Source organism: Cygnus atratus, chromosome 22 (assembly GCF_013377495.2).
Source record: "Cygnus atratus isolate AKBS03 ecotype Queensland, Australia chromosome 22, CAtr_DNAZoo_HiC_assembly, whole genome shotgun sequence".
Classification (NCBI taxonomy): Eukaryota; Metazoa; Chordata; class Aves; order Anseriformes; family Anatidae; genus Cygnus; species Cygnus atratus.
Window position 1 is genome coordinate 2,081,633 of NC_066383.1, and position 20,861 is coordinate 2,102,493.

The 20,861-nt window shown below is 48.5% G+C and overlaps 1 protein-coding gene across 7 annotated transcripts in view; it reads right to left on the reverse strand.

Annotated features, from left to right (window-relative positions):
• Positions 1-17,284, reverse strand: part of ZBTB44 (zinc finger and BTB domain containing 44) — a 42,374-nt gene extending 25,090 nt beyond the window's left edge. For 2 of the 7 annotated variants that reach the window (XM_035555608.2, XM_035555610.2), the window contains exon 1: positions 16,986-17,278. The gene's annotated coding sequence lies outside the window, so the exon portion shown is untranslated. Of the gene's footprint in view, positions 1-6,655; positions 7,002-16,985 lie in introns of those variants that run through there. The other 5 variants (XM_050714999.1, XM_035555607.2, XM_050714996.1 and 2 more) reach the window with 4 other exon arrangements.
• Positions 17,285-20,861: the final 3,577 nt, after the last annotated feature.

Sequence of the window (20,861 nt, forward strand, 5' to 3'; positions counted from 1 at the left end):
ATCCTTCTCCATTCATCTGAGTGAGTAATGCTCACAATCCCTCCCGTCTCCGAGAGATCTCTCCTGCTCACCTCCTTCAAACCCTCTTTTGAAGCACTGCTTGTCCTGCTTCCCCCTTCCTGCCTGCCTCTCCCCTCTTCTGGCTTCCTTTCCCCTTTCCCTTTCATCTTCTACTTCCTTGACCTTGATCTGGTTACAGAATTTAAAATAAAATAGCGGAAGGCAGCGCAATAAATTTAAATGAATTTATTACACGAGCGGAGCGCCTGCCATGAACGTGGGACCTTGTTTTGTTGAGTCACTTCCATAACATGACTTTGCCCCGTTCCTCGGACACACCGCCGTGCAAACAAGTGGCTCCTACACAGGCTGAAGGATGTACGCATATGCATGTTACTTTCAGTAAAATCGGAAGAGCTGGGCTGGGGAGGGGAAACAATGCCAGTTATTTATAGTTAGTAAGGTAGTAAAAATGTCAAATATTTTTAGAAGATAATTTGAACAGCATGAAAGTATTTTTTCACATGAAAAGATGGGGATGCTAAAGCTCAGACAGGTCCTAAGGCATTCAATTCTCTTTTTTAAACTTTTAGTGGCACAGGGCACTTTTATAGCTGCAGTAAATCCTAGTGATGAAAGAGAGTAAAGGACCGAGGCATTACAACTCCACCTCAAGTCTTTGGATTGTCAACATTTCAAAATTACTTTTTTTTAAGCTTATTTTCAATTATTAGATATAATCGATAGAAATAATTATTAGATTTACCCCGACAATAACCCAATTATTAGATATACCCCGACAGCAGTTGTTAGATGCTCAGGTATGGGGTACTACATTCAGGAGTGATTAAGAACCAAAGGCAAACTAAACGCACGGTACATCAGGAGCATTTGGGGTCTGGAGATCAAGGTGTGCATGTAAAGTAAGTGATAAATGGGTTGGAGCTGGAAAAGTTGCCTTCAGCTTTAAGCCAAACACCATCAGTGGTTCCGTAAGCAGGTCCTGGGTTGGTGTCAAAGAAATGGGGACCAGCTTTTCCCTCCCAGCTGCTGGCAGCACGACTCCTCTCTCCCATCCCTAGGCACACACGTCCACCTTGCCCTGTCCCACGCTACAGAAAAGTATTTTAGAGTTCAAGAGAAACAGAAGGAAATTTAAAGATACTTTCAGAAGTTGTTAAAATATTCTCAGCGGGACACTTCAGCATGCATCAGAGTTGTTTTTAACTTCGCCTCAGACGCTTGCAGCTCGAGCGAATGGTTTTTCCAGCGTACATTCCCACACTGGAAACGTGTGGGAATTCACAACCTTGCCAAGGCGCTGATCCCAGGACAAGGTGAGAAGTCAGACAAGAGCACTTCAGGACTCCCAGGGAATTTTCTCCACTCCTAGGCAAAAGCAGTTTGAAGACAAGTGCTACAGAACCAAAGACTTTGTACAATTAGTTTGAACATTAATTCAGGTCTGGGTGTTTTTAAGCCTACAAGCACTAATGTAGACCTGACCTTTAAGTAGTCAGAGCAACTTAGCTCATTCTTACTGTGTCAAGGCTAACAAAAAACAAGTTTTACCAAGTTATCAATTCACATACACTGTTTTGTGACAATGATTAAACATATGGCAAGCTTCTGTGCTTAGAAGCAGTAAATATGAAATTCTATGCTATACCCTGTAAGTGGAAAAGAAATGGTAATGGTTGAAAAATTTGGCTTATGTGACCTGCCAGTTCCACATACGCAAAAGTTGCTTCTTCACCTCCTGACTAGCACTATGACTCAAATCAGTGTTTTTAAAACATAGTACTTAGAATGGTCTTGGTTTTTCTTTGAACAAGTCAGCAAAGCACACTCAAAGAACTGTTCGCATTCAGTTTCTGACCTGGCCACATCATTTTACAACTCATTTTTAGCACCATAAAGCTACCACCCCACCTTTAAACTCTGCGTCCTGACCTGAGGACACTGACAAAATATCAAGACAACTTCTCTGAATATTAAAACCAACTGACTTCAGGCATGTAAATGCCATGTTGGCTCCAGTGCCAAAATGCACAGGGAATTCCCACCCTCCTGCTTCCCAGCCCCTCATTCCTTGAACTTTGAAGCCATGGTGTAAACGGGATCACTACAGCTACCTTTGGGGAAATTTACTCATAACCCAGACCGCTTCTTGGCCACTGATTACAGCACCACCTCATATGCAGCGGCAGCAGCCTGGGGATCTTCTGTGGGGAGAAATGTGTAAACTGGAAAGTCTCCAATGGCTGAACTAGGAGCACTGCCCAACTACACCCTTACCTAAAATATTAGGCTGCTAACATAACTTTCACAACACACCTCATCTCTATTTCTTCTGTGTTCAAGAGGTAGCAATTGGCTGCTCTGAGACACAGAGGTACAAAACCAGGATCTGCCAACATCCCACTCCGCTGCACAGGTACCAGCACCCCATCCTCCCTCAAAGTGTCTCACTGGTTAGTATAATTAAGCTTATAATTGAGTTAGAACAACTGCTCTGAGTGTGTACTTAACTTCCAAGTTTGCTGTTTCTATTTCAGCCTTGAAACACTTGTGTATCTAAACACACATCTGTTTCCCCCAACAACACCAGCTGGCCTATTAAAAGGTACGATCTCCCACTACAAATCTTGCCTTGCTTCATTTGACAAAACTGCTGGCTGGAGCTCACAAACCGTTCCCATTTCAAATGAATCAACAGTGCTTTCTAAACTTTGTTTAAAACAGTATTTTCAGTCAGCAAACCTAGTTTGAACTCAGCCTGCCATCGCCAAGCCTAGCGGTATTTATGAGAAGAGAAGGCAAACACAAGGTTCCTTTGCTCAAAATTACGTCAATGCACAGCATTCACTTTGGTGTCCTGGAATCTGTGGAATGCAAACCTGTAACCTTTAGCTGCAGTGGGTGAGCAGGCCAGGGAAATGAACCATCCAGAGAAGCATGCAGTGGTTCTGAACTCCAATTTCCTCTAGGATAGCATACTTCAAATTGTAAGCGCACAAAGAAGCTAGTGTTAAATTAGTTACTTCATAAACACACCGGTTGTGTTAAAACATGAAATAAATGCTGAGCTGCAGTCTATAAATGGAGTCTGAGGGGATACTGCTAGCCTGCAAAAGCCGTGACAGCATCCAGGCCTGGGGCTGACCAGGCCCTTGGTCTCTGGGCCTGGCACCAGGCCTTTATCCCCCAAACCCTTCCCACTTGACTACCCCAAGACACTGAAATTCCTCAGGCATCCTCTTCCTCCCAGCTTCATAGAAGAGGACGATTTTGAGGTGTTTTCCTTTGTAAGGAGTCTGTGGGAAGCTTCTGTTCTTGGACAGGGCTCTCCGGCAGGTTTGGCAGGCCTCCTGGAGGAGCGCTGTGTGCATAGCCCTGCTTCAGAGCAGAGAATTGCTGACAGTGAGGTACAAAACTCTGGTAAAGCTCCACCTGGGAGCTTTAATTGTAGAGTAATTCCACATTCAAAGCTAAAGCCTAGAAATGCTGCAATCCATCTATTTATTGTTAGCAGTAATATTCCCTTTCACAGCAGAACACAGACGAAAGTATGTTTTTCTTTTTGTACACTCTCCACAAGTACTGCACTTGATAATGCCATTACTTTCGTAAAAAAGTGGGTTTGGCTCACCACTTTTGACAACCTCATACACCAGAGGTTTTGAGGCCATTGACTCCATCTACAATTACTGTCGTGTATAAAAAGCATTTCTTAGCTTCTCTGTATTCACAGAGAAGTTTACACCTATATATTGCCACTTCATCTTTTTTTCCTTTTTTTTTTTTTTTTGAAGGCATCCTTTCCAAAGATGCTATGGTGGCAAGTTGCTTCCCAGTCACCTCTTCCTCTGAAAAAAGCCCAGCAGAGACTTTCCAAAGGAAGACCTTCCCAAATTTCAACTACATACCACCAGGCGCTGGTGCAGAGGGAGGCAGGAAGTATTTCAGAAGTCGCATTCATAGAGGTGGACTAAAACACCAGCAGTCAACAGCTGCTTCAAACATTTAAGTGCACACAAATAATTCTACGTTGATTCAAGCCTGTGTAAACAGCCTACATAATTTTCAGATTAAAGATGAACTCCACGCACCCAGGCCTGTTTAACACTTGTGAAAGCCACATTATGGCAATGAACACTACCACCAACCCCACGTCTTCAACAAATCAGTAAGGATCCAGCTAAGCTCCTCACAAATCCTGTAACATCTGAGTCTTACAAAGCCTAAGTACCAAGGCTGCAACCCCATCACAATAATTTGCTGAAAAGATTTGCACATCTGGAAATCCTGAGCTGTGCTAGGACTTGATAACTTTACTTGCTTGGCACCAACCAAGGTACGTCTCTTCAGTACAGGATATTGAGATGCAGGTGCAAAAGCACTCATTATTCCTTTACTCTAAGTTCACTTACAGACTAGAAATAGTATTTATCTGCAAAGCACAAGGAGGAAAAGCACCTGATAGCTCCTCTACCCAAATAATTACTTGGAAACATGAAGTGCCCACAAAATATGTTTCATATTCCTAGCACATCCCTTAAGTTTTCTCAAAATTATAAGAATGGAAAAGCCGTAACTGTAACATGCCACGAGAACAGAGAAGTTGTCTGAGGGCATGGCAAAATCTCTGATGGCAGTTACAGCACTGACTCACATTATCACTGCTATTGAAAACATTAATCTTTAACGTGGATAGGAAAAAAACAACACAGATGACAGAAAAGTAGATTTGCGTGACACAAAGCTGGTAGGTGCATTTTAATTCTCAGAGCTGCTGAAAGCATTGAGACCAGTGCTGCGGTGCCAGAAACAGCAGTTTATTCTACAAAACAGTTTTTATTGTAAATTGAGATGGTAGGTCAGTTGCAACAGAACAGTTCTGAGAGGATAAAATTAGAAAACATTTACATATACATTTTGAAGGAAAGTTGAGCGCATAATTTTTGAAGTAACAACAGACGCCTTTCCCCTCACTTGTGACAGCAGAGTACAGACTATCTTAGGTTTGCATGACTAGAACTTCAGCTTCGAGTTCAACTTAAGAGGGTGCTGATACTCCTCCTCTGTAAGATGCCACGGCTCCCACTCATTTATCACCCTTGCAGTTTATCATTCAAAACCCAGGTACTGTTTTTGGCAACCATGCTTTAATTGCTGTTGTTTCTAATCCATCCAATTTACTCTTGAGGTACACTACCAAACAAGAGGGAAAATGAGCAAAACATCCACCTCTTCAGGATTTCAGTTTTAACTGTTTATACAGGCATCAAGGTGTAAGCTTTGATCAGAAACCAGTGCTGCTGCCAAATGCACTGAACTTGAGCTCTGGAACATGCGTTTTACTCTGTGGTGAGGAGATTGATACACAACTTGTATGAAGCTAACAAAAGGACTCACATTTCTGTGCAAATTGCTACAAATAATTTTAAAAAAATTCTCAGCTCTCTCCTCAGTTTTTGACAATGCAAGCCCAAGGCCTGCTCACCAAAATCTTTCGCCACCCTTATTCAGCACCTGGTAGTGGGTTCCAAAGTTTTGGTTGAGCAGGGCATGCTCCTGCCATGTTCTGTCAATGTCAATGTCCACGCTCTGTCAAAGCTCCAGGAGCCTGTCCCTTAACTGCCACTGCTCCCAGAAGCGTCCCCTTAGCACAGCTGTCTTGACTCAGAGCTGATCTGAACAGAACTGAAGGGGCCTGCGAGAGAAGCCAAAGCATCTTGTTAGGGACCCGGGTAACACCGTCTTACCAAACCTCCCCATGAGGCGGGATGGGAAAGGCACTGCTTTTGCAATCTACCTCTGCTCGTTCCTGTTACATGGTTTCAGCCTTGTTCTCCAAAAGATGTGCTGTTTGCTCTTCTGTTTCTTCCTCGGTTTTGCAGAAGTTACTTTTTTTTTTTTTTTTACACCCTGGATATTTAACAACTAAACAGCACAATACCTCCTGTTAAAGCAATACAAACCAAGAATAAAGGGGATATATTTACTTGGTTCCACACATTTCAGTTATACTGGTTCTAAACAATGCTCCAAGTAAAAAGCATACAGAAGCCAGAATGAGAGGACCAAAGTCTTCCTCATGCTACAAGACTGCCTCTGCCTGTAAAAGCAGCATGTTTGCTGGATACGTGAAAAAAGCAACGTTTACTGTAATGAAAAACAAGGGAACACGTCTATTGCTTAAATCCCAAGTAATTTAGAATATTCAAAACAACATAAAACAACATCACAGAGCTGCTGTTCTTGTAACACGAGGTCTTGACAAAGAAAAGGCTATAAACCATTAGTTAAACCATAATTTTTTAGGAGTTGCTTTTTCTACGCATACTGTGAAGCACTGTATGTCTTAATTTTTTTTCCTCTAGATCATTCATTTGCAAAGTCAAGAAGTCGAATGCAAAAATTCAGCAGTCCTATTCCAACAGTGTGGCAGGAGATATTAGATAAAGGCAGTCTGGATGCAGGCTGACAGAAAGAACTACTACAGCCTAAGCAGGAGCCTACATTAGAGCCCAGCACATGGCTAAGGACGGAAATGCAAATACCCAAACGAAGGTGGATCGGTGGATAAAAGTGCCACTATAAACCTTTGAAAATTTCCCAGTGATGAAATGGAACACGACATGGAACTTACCAGTTTGGGCTGACACATCCTCCAGCGTCTCCTTTGCAGACTGTACTTGCTCGGAAGCCACAAACATGTCCTGAAACTCAAAGGAGCTCTATTCCAACCCCTGCATCTGGCAGAATTAAGAAGTCATCTGTCTGGATGTAACAGATTACAGATGCCAAGGCCACCCTCATTAAGCTTACCAGCAGCCACACACTTGCAACAGACTCTTGTGGAGCTCTGTCTTGTCATTTCCTCGTGAAAGTGACACTCCTAGATTTATTCGTGTCCTTTATCATCCCGTGTATGTGGCCTACAGAAGCAGCCTACAAGACTTCCTCCTGACCGATCTCAAGTTGGCAAGAGGATTTAGTCTTACTGTAAGCCTTTCTTTTTATTTCTACAGAGACACTCTGCTCGTGGCTCGGGCAAAGAGAAAAATGAGTTTTGGTCTCTGCAGCTGACAAACTTACGTCTACTGTGAGGCAGCTTCACAGCAGATAATAATTTCCCCATTTATCTGTGAATTGGTTAACTGTGGAAGGTGTCACTGAGTTGGACTTCAAGTCACATACAGTGAAATGCAACCTGCTAAATGGTTTCGGTCCCATTGGCTTTGGGCAATGAAAATGGATCTGCACAGCACTGCAAACGGCCGTGGCCAAGAGCAGACCCTTCTGACTGATGGGAGAAGCTGCGAGCTGACAGAAGTTTGTAACCAAAACAGCCTGGGAACCACTGACAGGCAATTGAGAGCTCTGTATGTGGGCACTCACTGTGCTAGATTACTACAGCAAGATTAAAGCATAGCTACAACTCCTAGTCTAGATAAAACTTGAAGATTAAAGATCACGTTGTAGGTGTGTAAAACATGTTACCACTCCTTTCATTAGAAGTCGATCTAAAAATGTTTCCATTAGGCACCGCTCTGTGATTACAAGCATGCAATCTGATATTTTAGTTTTCAAGAAAAGGTGCTAGTGTACTAGGAGAAGAGGCAAGACTGTTCAAAGATTGTCTTATTGCGTGGCACGCACCTGCCAGAAGGCTTGGCAACATTACCACGGTGTTAATTCAATCTCTCAAATATTTAGTGCCAAAGCTCCGGTTATTTAAAAACATAAAGATGTTTTCATCTCTCAAAGATCAGCAGTGATATATGATTAGGTGTTTGTATACAACTGCAGAACCTGGCTAAATGAAAACAATATGAGGAAAAGAAGAACGGAAAATAAGAAACCAAACAGAAAATGAGACACCACCTGTGTTTACTGAAGCTGAAGCATGTCACACTAACTCGATAATGTATTTTTCAGAAAAAAAAACAAATGCCACGTAAGATGAGGACTACATTAAAATGTTTGAGTAACGTGACATGCAGAATTATTAGCGAAAACAAGGAGATGAATAGACAAACTACAAGTCAGCTAAGGAGCTGGTTAAAAAGAAGTAATTTGCGTATTGAAATGACAGGTTGAAGAATTTACCTGTGAAGTGCCGTAAGGACTTGTTTTAGCAATAATCTCCAAGTGTTTCCGTAGAGACACTGGCTCAAAAAAATGCTGATGAAAAGGCTAAGATGTATCATCAGCACAAAGCGTAAAAACAAATGACTTAACTGGAGTCCTAGGAACAGAAGGAAATTCACTGGAAATCCAGCAGTATGAAATTAAAAACCCACCATTATATACTAGGGACCTACTAATAGAGTCGAGCTATAATCTGGAAGCTAATTAGTTAGAAGTGACTTTGGAGAAAGATCTCCATAGCATTTAATTAAATTGAGCAGCTAACTGAAAGGCCCACAGAATAACCAGACTACTTTAATATCTCATCTTTTGGTCAGGTGTTTGTCAGGATCTATTTTAGCCTCCCGAAAGGTTCTCAAGAGGATTTTTGGTGCGTTCTTCTTCCCTGCATGTCTGCTCCTTACCTCGCCTGTAAAGTAAACTATGCTTGGGTCTTCTCAGAGCATTTGACTAAGCCAGACGACATTTCAGACAGCAACATGCACTAGCTAGAACCAACAGGGCATCCATTAAGTGCACTGATCAGCAAGACAGTGCTTAATCTCAGGATCTAATTGAAAGAGGAGATTACAATAATCAGGACAGTACTGGAGCGTGCGCCACACATGAGTCGTTGGTCTGACGCCACTGAGTATTTTTTACGCAAGACCTAGAAGATGAGATGTGCCTTAAAACATTTACAGATACGTGGAGAAGATAGATGTTTTCTTAAAGGACTCCGCACCTTTCGACATCACTGAAGCTTGCTGGCTGCAACAAATCGCACACCTGATGCACCAGCTGAGCTCTTAAACATGCACCCGGCGGGAGTGGAGAGCAGCAACTCGCAGAATTTTGGTGCAGAACGGGTGAAGAGCCTTGGGAACGGAGCCCGGTACAACACGCTGGCTGCTCCATCCCTAACAACACGCAAGCAACTCCACACATTTTCATAACCTGTGTTGGTTTTTTCTTTTTTTTTTTTTTCCCCCAGTCTTGTCTTCCCGAGCCACGACAGTTTTTCAAGTTTTGGTGTGATCATTTGAAGTCAGCTCTTTCAGAGAACAGAATGTTACCATTCACTACTTCAAAGGACCCAGATTTAACTTGTTGCCTTTTTGAAGCTGCAGTGCAAAGTATAAACTTTATGTGCCTAATATAGCTTTCACATGGTTGAATAAGCAAACTCGATAAATGCCACTTTCCCCAGCCTCCAGCACTTTGAACTTTTCATTGTAGGAATCTCACGTTAGTGCTCCATATAACACATAAAAGTCAATTTTCAGGCTGTACTTAAAACTGAGGCTCATTTAACAACACGAGCAGTAACAGCTAAGAGGTCTTGCTATATATGCAATTATATTTATTTTCTTAATAAAAATTAATGTGCAAACTTCATTAGACGGAATGTATTGTGATATATCACAGATTCATTGCCCTGTAACTGTTTTTTCCACCAGTTCTCTGAGAAAGCCCATGACCAAACTCCTACATTGCCAGTTTAACAGCCGTTTGCCCTGAAAGCACGTGCTGGAGATGCTCGTACCACCAGCATATGAGCAAACCTGTTTGTTTTGTTCTGTTTGGTTTTTTCCTAGAATAAAGCAACAAACGAATTTGCAGTACCGTCATGCGGGCAAGCCCCAGAACATAATGAGATTATCCTGAGCGGACTGATGTTACACCCCTGAGGCACGCATTCAAATTCAACCACTCTTTCCACAATAGCGTCATTTTAATGCGCTCTGAACACTTTCTTCAAAGTTTTCCCCCGCGCTAACTCCGATCCAGTTTGTCCCCGGCTTCCCAGTGTAGACAAGCCACTGCACGACCTCTTCCCATGCTGCGTAACAAAGCACAAGGCTTCGTCTTCCCTGTCTTGGCGAGGAGCACGAACCAAGACCCAGACACGCCGGTACCTGCGGCCTCGCTGACCTGCGGAGGTCGAGCACTTCTGAGGGTATCGGGCAGGAAGCACTGGGTTCAGCAATTCTTCCGACCGAGCTGCGGGAATACTACTACAGTAGCAGAAAAAATTCAAGTCAAACATTAAATTCTACTAAATACTGTAAATTGCCCCAAAAAATCCATAGAGCGCTTTTATTTGTCACATGGCAGCAACCTTCTAGTCTGAACTAATTCCAGAAAGGTAATTTTTCTTGTTGTACCACGGCTACCCACAGCACTGCAGTCCTTGCTCTCAGAAGCTCTGCAAGCATCTCAACAAACTTTGGAACAACGTACATCAGAGTGTCTGCTCACCCCAATCTCCCTCCCAAATTACTAACAGAAGCCCCAAGCCCTTTTTGGGGGTGCCACGGGAAAGAAGCGGGAAGAAAAACGGCATAGGATGTGTATCCTCGTGCTAAAATATTCTACTATATTCAAAGATTTTCTTGGTAGCTCTACTGCATTGGATCCATGGAAGAGTCAAAAGGTAAACCAAAAATCTCTGCTTCCTCACACACGCGTACGCCTATTTACAGAACACTGCCAAATCTTACTACATGTCTTTGAGGAGAAGAGAGGGCACACGAGGCATGTTTCAGACAGAAGAGAGTCGATTTCAGAGATCACTTTAACTGATGGCAGGTTGAAAACCACCCTTGGAAAGTAAACCATCTCTTCTGTTCCTCCAGGACAAAACCTGGGTGCGTTACGCCCCGAGAGCCGCCAGCAGCAACAGAATTTCGGGAGCTGAGGAATCCCTCCTCTCCCCACCCCGGTGCTGTCACCCCCGAGCACTGCCTCCTACCTGACTGTGTGCGAGGCTTTAATTTTTGTCACTTGCAAATGACAAAGCTGTCGCCTCATTTTGCAGAAACAAACGACTGTAACTGCACATCACAATCATTAGGTTTGTGACAGCCAAATTTGGCTAAGTGCTAGTTTTTACTGGTTCAGCACAAAGCTTACCTGTCAACTGATTTGTTGTTTGAAGTACTCAGTTTTATTACAATAAATGACAGCTTTCCTTCTCCGACTTTAATTTCGGATTAACAAGGAAGCATTACACCTTAATGAAATACACATTAACCGTAATAAATTAATTTTTCTGAAGCAGAATGCAAATCTCAACCCTCCCCGAAGCACGCTAGCCCTGCTCCTGCCAGAAGTACAAGAAGCCAGCGCTGACAAGCAACGCCACAGAAAACCTGCGGAAAGAGCAAAGGGGAGAGAGATCAAGGCACAGCCACACGTCGGGCACAATCTCGAGAAGCAAAAAAGGCATCGCCGATCCAGACGGCGTGGCCCAGGGCCAGCTAGTCGGGGTGTCACAGACATGGCAACAAGCAGCCGCCTTTCAGACGGAAGCGGCTATAAAGAATCCCCAACAAGTTGGAGCAAGGCAGGAATGCGGTTGTGTCATCGCCCTCTTAGCACTGTGTGTACCCTTTATTTTCCTAATGACTCAATTATGCAGGTAAAATTAAATGCCTAAAAGGAGTTCTTCCTGGCCCCGAAAACTCAAAATCCTGGTGTTTACCCACAAAGCTGCTGTCAGGTGAGCAGCGGCAACGCCGGCTCTCTCGCTTTCTTGCCTTGTATGGCCAAACCTGGGCTGGAAGAACCAGCCGCATGATTCAGGCTGGGAATAACGAGTTTTGTGGATTTTGTTTTATTTTTTTTTAAGCCTCTAGCATCTTTATTAACATCTCACAGAAACCTCTTGGAGTATGTCTTTCTTAACGTGGGTATATAGCTACTAAAAAAAAGCGACAACAACAAAACAAACAACAAAAGCTGAAAGACAACTGCAGAAACTGCTGGACCCGCAGCGCTCTAACACCACATAAATATCCGTCCCTAACATGGGACCAACGCTCACCATAACCACCAGGCATCTCCAGGGCTCCTGGGTCTCTGTAGGACACATCTTAACGCTTCCAAAACCCAGCAACAGACTCAGCTGTGGCAAGTACCCACCATAAATTCACTTTTTCCATAAGGTACTCTGGGTAATGCCCAAATGCACTATACCATCTGTAGTTACACTTATAAACCAACATCTTCTCGACTATCCCCACCTGTATCTCCAGCAAAACAGCTCTCGGCACAATGATGATGTTCAGTTGTACTTCTGAACACAAAACACTACACACATTTGTAACATTATCACAGATGAGCTACAAAATACCCTTTATGAGAAAGCCTCTTACTGCTCTGGAAAAAGCTGCCTTTATTCAACCTCCTTGGGTAGATCAGGCAAACAAATGTTGCGGTCGAATCACCTCAAAAACAACGTAGCAGACCTCAAAGGAAAAAAAAAAAAAAAAAAAAGGTGATGTAGAACAGCCTCCGCAGACAGAGGTACCAAACAGCCTGGGACAATTCAGCTGGGGGGGGGAACAAAGAGAAAACTGAGAACAGAGATCTATACAATTGCAAATGAGAAGGTGACTGGCAAAAAAGATTCTTTATTCTTTCTCCTGCTACAAAAACTAGGCGGCACTCAATGAAATTACCATGCACCGGGTTTAAAAAAAAAACGCAACAGGAAATCTGTTTTCGCACAGTTTGTGGAATTCATTGCACAGCACACTGCAGAAGCTGGAGGTATAAACTGCTCGAAAGGTTTAGGCAAATCCACAGATGACGGGTCCGAGAGGCACAAGTAAACAGATTGTCTGCACGCACCCTCTAGCTCAGGCCGTCTCTAAATCCTCCGCCGCTGGTAGAGGCGCTGAGGGACGCTTACTGCGTCACCTACGTCTGCTCTGCTACTTTCCCCCTAATGATTTACTTCTGGCCACTGCCACCGACCACACGCCGAGCTCCACGCGTTCTGCAGCCCTTATTATCCCAGCCCTCCCGCACTCTGATAAACCTGTTTGTCTGAAATAATTATTTCCCCGGCTCTAAATTGGAATATATTAAAAACACGCCGTCTACAAATAAAGCGTGCTTTAAGTCGCTTCCTTAAATTGATTAAATGGAAATAAAGAACTAAATTAAATTCCCAGCCTCCACAACTCCTCCCTCCCCATCACACACGTGAATGCCATTTTACCAGGTTTGCAGCTCGCTCCCTGCCACCACCATTTCATTTGTGCGCCTTCTGCAAAGCAGCACCAGACATTTGTTTTCATCCCGTGGAACCATTAGAAGAATCAATGTGACCTCCGAAGGAAGTTAAGAGGAATGGACTCCTGCGTTTACTTAGCAGTACGTACACAACTATTTAATTAGATCTATTTGCTAAAAACTGCATCTTTCAAGGCAACAGCAGCAACCGCAAAGCGAGGAGCTTCGCCTTCCTACATAAACCAGTTTTCAGGGCTTTTTTGCTGCTTAATACTGCTGGAAGAGCAACGGCCCCTACCAAAGCGCTGCTACAGGTGAAGGCACATTTCCCACCCAGCTCCGTTCCTTTGTCAGAGCACCAAGTAACTGAGCTGCTGCCCCTTTTCAGCCACACAACTCCAAGACTGATGTCATGTTTCCAGCGACAGACTCAACGCGCTCCGCGACCGTAGCATTTAATTTCGGAGTCAGCACTTGACACGTTGAAGTATTTGGAATTCCTGAAGTCTGGCTGTCTGCGCAGTTGCATAATTTGAGCAGGGATAACCTACTTCTAACCAGACAAGAGAGATGGACGTCAACAGACAATCCCTTCTACGTCAAGGGACATCTCCTTCCTCGTCACGTACCCGCAAAAGCATTGCTCGCTGATTTGCCAGTTGGGTTTTCTTCTTGTTTAAGCAGGGAATTACGACGCCAAAAGAAAAAAGTGAAGTTACACATATCACCACATCTTGTTACAGAAACAAACATCCCCAAAGATCGTTGAAAAATGAAGTTTATCAGATGCAACAGACAGCACCACTGAAGCACCGGATGAGAAGGAACCAACACGAGGGCAAAGGACCCGAGGTTTCCTTATCAGTGACAGGTGAGTGGTGTTTGTGCAACCTCACCTTATGGCAGACATCACACAGCTATTAAGGACACAAAAAGAAAGAGCCTCCTTCAAATGGGTCACGGGACAGAACCAAAAATAATGCTGGGCCACTTGTTCAGCTTCACACGCAGCTGACCAGACCCTCGGAGCAGCACACATCTGCAACAGACACCACAGAACGAAGCCACCCCTTTTAGAAGCTGCCAGAGTTTATGATTAACCTCCTGTTGCAACAAACATGGCAAGGATTCAGTTTCACTTGCCGACTACTTCTGTTACGTATTACAGAAGAAACACATAAAGGCTCTCGCCCCCCCAAAGCTCCCACTCACAAAGAGAAGAATTCTCTCACCCCGTAAACAAAACCAGTGGGAAAGCTCCTGGGTGGGAAAGCAAGCGCGAGCCTCCCCTCCTCGCGAGCTAGCATCCGTGCAGCATCCACCTGGGGAGGTGGAAGGAGGGCGAGAAATTCCCTTCCCCTGGAAAGGGACCGCTCGGAGTGTTCGCACCAATTAAAGCTTCAGATTAAAACCAGCTGTTTAAATAGAAGGAGTCCCTCGGGAGACGCACTTACAGCATTATAGCCAGTTTCTGGTATAAACAGCTTTACATCAATGGGAGTATTTACGTTGGTAGAGCCGCATCTCGGCCCGCAGGTTAACGCTTGTTCAGCTCCATCTTCTTAAACAGGAGCACTTAAACCCAGGCAAGGTCTCCAAGCGCATCACACCCCGGAGCCGCGTTACGCGCGGACGTCGCGCTGCGCGAAGAGAGCTCAATGGCAGAAGAAAGGCGCAGCGCACCTGGGGTGCCCTGCAAGACTCCGGGACGCCAGTCTGTGAGCCTCCAAAGTAAAGCCATCCCTCCCCGGTGCCACCTCGCAAGGTAGTACCACGAGCGTGACCTGCACGTGGTAAACAACGCGCCACCTGGTCTGCCAAACGTGCAGCTCGAAACCAGGAGGCACCTCGGGGGGGGGCAACTCCTCCACCTAAATAAAGGCTAAGAGTACCTGGCACCCAAAGGGCAAGTGAAATTAAAATTAAAAAACAAGGAAAAAGGGAAAGCGCCATGCCAGGCAGGAGAAGCACAGAGAAAAGGCAGGGGCAAACACCTAGGTGGGAACGCGGAGAAATTTCCCACGTGGGTAGGGCAAACCTAGGACGTCACGCGAGGAGAATAATGAAAGCAGGAGACTTCTAGAAACATGCGAGAAAGATTCTGAGCTGGATGAGAACGGGAGGCTGACAAGATCAGGAAACTTCCAAATTACAGGTATGGCTGGAAAAGAGAAATCCAATGAATTTCAGACCAGTGGTTTCCAGCTTGGGATCTGCAGGCACCCGGGCAGCACACAGACTGCTTCCAAGCGGCCTCTGGGAGAGTAAACGGAAAAGAAAACCCCCGGCAGCCATGAAGCGCAGGGTAAGAAGAGGTGACCCTGCTGGCACGTGTAGCGAGGAGGTACCACGCTCCCGGGGGCAGGCGCCAAAACAGCTGCCGCCGGGTGTCTGCGGGGACACAGGAGACATGGAAGGACACGCAGGGGAAACCTGCTGCCTGGGAGCGCGTAGGAGAAACGCCTGCACCCTGAAAGCTACCTGCAAAATGCCGCCCATTCCTCTCCTGGCGTGTGCAAACGGGCACGACACGGGATGTGCCAGCAGCTTTCGGTAGACAGGCGACGCGATGCCCGTTGCACAAGGCCCTGGAGACAGACCCTCCCTCACCAGCAGGTATAACGAGCTCGGCAGAGATGGCAGAGCCGTCTCTCAGCTTCGGTGGGAGATACGTGCCTGCCTATTGGGGTGGAAAGCCTCAGCAGCTTTCTGCAGGCAGCAAGAAGCCTCCTGGGGTGCCCGCGCTTAAGCGGGCTGCGGCGGTCAAGCATGGAGGCATTCCCCAGCACAACCTGCGTACGGAAAAAGCATAAAGGCATTTGGGAAGGCAGCGGTGCCCTGCTCGGGGCGCGCACGCCTATAGGCAAGGAGGCGACAGCTCTGGCGAGCCGGGAGCGCGGCGCGTACCCCCCCAGCTCCCGCGTGTGCCGGTGTTTGTGTGCCCGTGGGGTTTATGTTTGCGTGGGGCAGGCCGCAGCCAAAATAACCTGGGACACGCGGAGGGGGAGGCAGGCGAGAGCCGCACCGAGACCCTGGTGGGTGGGCAGCGGGGTGCTGCGGGGGGGGGGGGGGGGGGGTAATGACAGGGCCGGGGGCTCTGCCTCGCAGCCTGGGGACTCCCCTTCCTCCATAAACACACACGGGGGAGGAAGAAATAAATAAATAAACAAACAAACAAACAAATAAATAAATAAAAGCAGCGGCAGGAGGCACAACTTCCCCAGCTGCTGCTTGCCCCGGGGGGGGTCTTACAGGCCTGGAGGGGGCTTTGGCAGGGCTGGGGGGGGGGGGGGAACATGGGGGGCTCTGACAGACCTGTGGGGGGGACGGGAGGGGTCTAAGGGGAGCACAAGGGGATCCCACAGGCCGGCGGGGGGGGGCACAGGGGGCTCTGAAAGGCCTGGGGGGGGACAGAGGGGCTCTGAGGCGACTGGGGGGGGGGGCAAAAGGGCTCTGAGGGGACTGGGGGGGGGCAGAGGGGCTCTGAGGGGACTGGGGGGGGGCAGAGGGGCTCTGAGGGGACTGGGGGGGGCAGAGGGGCTCTGAGGGGACTGGGGGGGGCAGAGGGGCTCTGAGGGGACTGGGGGGGTCTAGGAGACTCTGTCAGGCCCGGGGGGGACACAGCCAGGTCCAGGCCAGGCGCTGCACCCCCCCCCCCCTTCATTCTCCCCCCCCGTCCCCACGCGGCGCTGCGGGGGGGCGCTGCCGGGGGCGGACCCGCGGTGCAGCAGCCAAAGCCCTCCCCCGGCGCCCGTTGGTTCCCCCCCCCCCCCACCTCCGTTCACCCCCCCGCCCCCATCCCCGTTCCCCCCCCCCGTTACCTGCGGGGCCCGGGAGGAGGCCGAGCCCCCTACCGCGCCTGGGCCATGGCGGGGCGGCGGCGGCAGGAGGAGGAGGAGGAGGAGGAGGAGGGGGAGGAGGAGGAGGGGGGGGGGGGCGGGAGGAAGGCGCCGCCGCCGCCGCCTCCCCCTCAGGCGTGGGGGGGGGGGGGGGGAGCGAGGAGGGGGGGGGGGCGGCGGCGCGCGCGGGCTCGGCGCGAGGAGGGAGGGAGGGGGAGGAGGGGGCGCGGGGCGCAGGGCGCCGTGTTTGTGTCCCACAGTGCTCCGCGCGGGGCGGGGCCGGGGGCGGGGCCGGGGGCGGGGCTACGGGATGGGGGCGGGGCTACGGGAGGAGATGGGGGGGGGGAAGGAGAGGGCGCAGGCGCGGGGAGGGGAGGGGGGAGCGGGGAGCGGGCGCCCGGTGCGGGCGCAGATGGGGCCATGCACGCGGGACACCCCCGGTGCAAGCACCCCCCCCCCTGGGACCGCGCACCCCAAACACCGCAGTGTGTGCATGCACAGACCGGGGCTGTGCACACGGGGACCCCCTGGTGTGTGCCCCCCCCCCCCTTGGATGGTGCACGCAGGGCAGCCCAGTGCGTGCATGCAGCAGGACCGTGCACAGCAGGCGCACCGGTTGCATGCATGCGCAGAGCGGGACTGTGCACATGGGACCCCCCAGGGGGTGCACCCCTCTGGGTCGTGCACGTGGGACGCCTCAGTGGGTGCATGGACCAGGACCTTGCACACGGGACTGCAAGGTGCGTGCGTGCACTGACTGGGACCGTGTACACCGGATACTCACGTTCATGCATGCATGAACAGCAGGGTGCACACAGGACGCCCCCTGTGCATGCATCCCCCCGGGACTGGGCACCCCAGGCACACCAGTGCGTGCATGCACAGACTGGGACTGTGCACATGGGACACCCCAGTGAGTGCACCCCCCAGACCAGGCACACCAGGCACGCCAGTGAATGCAAGGACCAGGACTGTGCACACAGGACACCCCAGTGTGTGCACGCACAGACTGGGACTGTGCACACAGGACCCTCTGGTGTGTGCACCCCTCTGGATCGTGCACACAGGACACCCCAGTGCATGCATGGAGCAGGACCGTGCACATGCAAAACCTCAGTGCGTGCGCACATGGACCAGCTCCATGCCAAAAGGACTGTGCACACCAGACACCTGTGTGTGCACCCTCAGACCATGCACACCCCTGTCCATGCACCCCCCAGGACCAGGCCCCGTTCCCAGCGGGTGCCCCCCATGCAGCTGCTCCAGCACACGAAGCGCAGCCACGCGCGGGAGCAGAATCCTCCCGTTTACATCTACCCCAATGGAGCTGGGAGTTAACGAGTCTCGAGTTAATCCGCTCCCGTAATTTGGTCCAAATCTGCACTAACTTGGGGTAAGCGCGGTTTAATTTGAGGTGATTAGTGCGGCCATTTTCTCCGTGGTTGCTTTATTTATTTATTTATTTATTGCAATAAGTGCTCAGTAAATTGAGGCAGGAAACAGATTGAAGGGCCACCATCCAAGAACGTTAATCAGCGGTAAAATATTTAAAAGCGGCCCCTGGAAAACGGCATGCTGCTCCCTAAATAAAAAAAAAAAAAAAAAAAAAAAAAAAAAAAAAGACACCAAACTCCTCGTGCTAGAGTGAAAACCCTGGGACCGTTTTTTTTGCTGGTTTCTTGCAAAACCAGGGGGAGAGCGGAACCCCTGCAGGCTCTGGGATCCTGCTCTCTGCTGCTTCATTCTCCTTTTGCTTCCTCTGGCTTTGCATTCACAGGGAGCTGCAGGGTAAACCTGGTGCACTGCTCTTTTGCAATTTATTTTGGTGAAAAGCAGGAGCAAAACGGCACCAATTTGGGCAAATTGCACGTGTGTGCGCACAGGTTGCTGCCACCTTTTTCAGCTGATGAATAAGACATAATTTGCAAGGCGAGGAAGAATCTGGTCCTGTCTACCTGTGGTTTAATAAAGATTAATAAAAATCAGGGCTACCATCCCTGTCCCTCCAAATGCTACCCCAAAAAGTGCAGAGCTGAGGGCATTTCGTGGTGACACTGCTGCAGACCAAGCGGGTTTAGTGGACGTGCAGCCGATGCCGTTTCCTGAAGGCGCTTGATCTGATTTGCCTTTTCTTGCTGGCGGCAGAAACGGGTGCCGCGCGTTGTGGCATCGCTTCGAAACGCTGATTTGGGTTAATTTTGTGTGCAAAGCCCCAGGTTCATGCAGCGGAGGTGATGGTGGGTCGCTGCCCTTGCTTCTGTCCTGCCCAAGCCTGGCCTCGAGCAAGCCGTGGGCTTGGCAGGTGAGGGGCCAGCTCCGAACACCCAAATTCACGTCGGGAAGATTCAGCGTGGTGCTCACGGTGCCGCAGCAAAATCACCAAACCCTACAAGTATCGCCCTTCAATCAACAGCTGCTGAACCTGCTGCGTGCATCCAAGACATAAAGCTACGCGATGAAACAACGCATTGACTTTATTTCTTTTAGTAATTAATTCTTTACATTGCTGAGCACCCGGCGAGCAAAGTGCGTCGCCCCAGGGGCTGGGTGAGTGCACGACAGCACACCTAATGTCACCCCAGCGAGATTTCCCCCAGAAAGCACCAAAAGCAAGGAGGGTGAGCAAGGGGGACTTTTGGGTGCATGCTCACCCAGCTGTGACAGCAGCACCAGTGCTGCCAAAACGGCTCAGCCCAGACTGAAAATAAATAAAATAAAACAAAATAAATAAAATAAAATGCAAACAAAAAAATGACCACCTAAATTTTATATCGTCCCGTTTCTCCTTTTCCCATGCAACCTCCCAGATCCCGGCTGTGCTCTCCGCTTGCCCCGTTAGGTTTCCAATTAGCAGCAGGGCATTGGGTGTGGGAATCGTGTGGGTCTGGCAGTCAGCAGGCTCTGCAGAGCATTGGAGGCTCCTTGCATGGGACGCTCGTGGGTTTGGGCTTCAGCTGCCAGTAAATCCTGGGCTGCCTCCGTGCTGGACCAAGGCAGCCCAGAGCACGACTGGGATGCACGAGCAATAGAAGGTGGGGCTCAAGGTGCTGAAAGGCACCCACAGCGTTACCCAAAATCCTTACGACCCCAAATCCTTTTTAGAAAACTGCATGAAGGCTCTGTGGAAATCCACTCCGGGGATCACACTTAATAAATGAAATATTCCGAGATGTGTAAAAGATCAAAGTCACAGCTTTCCCGTAAGAGGCGACTTGCTCTTAAGCACATTTTCCAACATTGTGAGCTCGAGTCGTTGACACAGATGGAAAAACATTGACATGAAACCCGAGTAATTCGGTGGTAAATCTGCTCCTCATCTACCGAGAGCGAGCCCAAGCTCGTTTATTGCTTGGGACCGTAACTTGGCTGGGCTGGCTGCAGGTCCGCAGGTACAAACACCAGCGGGGAAATTAAGAGAAACCTCTGACAGCATCGTGATGGCTCCTGGCCTCCACCTGCAGCTTGTACACAAGATGCAAACTCCTGATGCCTTGCCTCATTTAACAGGTGAGATCTGAGCGTTTTGGAAAACGTTAGAGGCTTAAAGCCTGCAGCAAGAGCGGTGTCGGCAGCGCCGGCAGCTCCTAGGGCAGCTCAGCCGTCCGGGACAGCTTCCCTTTGAGGCAGCTCTGCTTTTCCTGCTGCCAAAACCTCCAGGACTGGGAACGTGTTTGACCTTCAGGGTTTGCAGGTCCAGCTCCGGTGTGCCGGCTGCACGCACAGGAATTGTCCCACCAGGAAGCTGCCCACGTGCTCGCGCCTCTCCTGATTGCCTCTGCTGCAAAAAAAAAAAAAAAAGTGCAGCTCGTGCAGATTTCCTCGCTGCTTCCGTCTGTTTTGCACCAGGGGGTCTCAAAG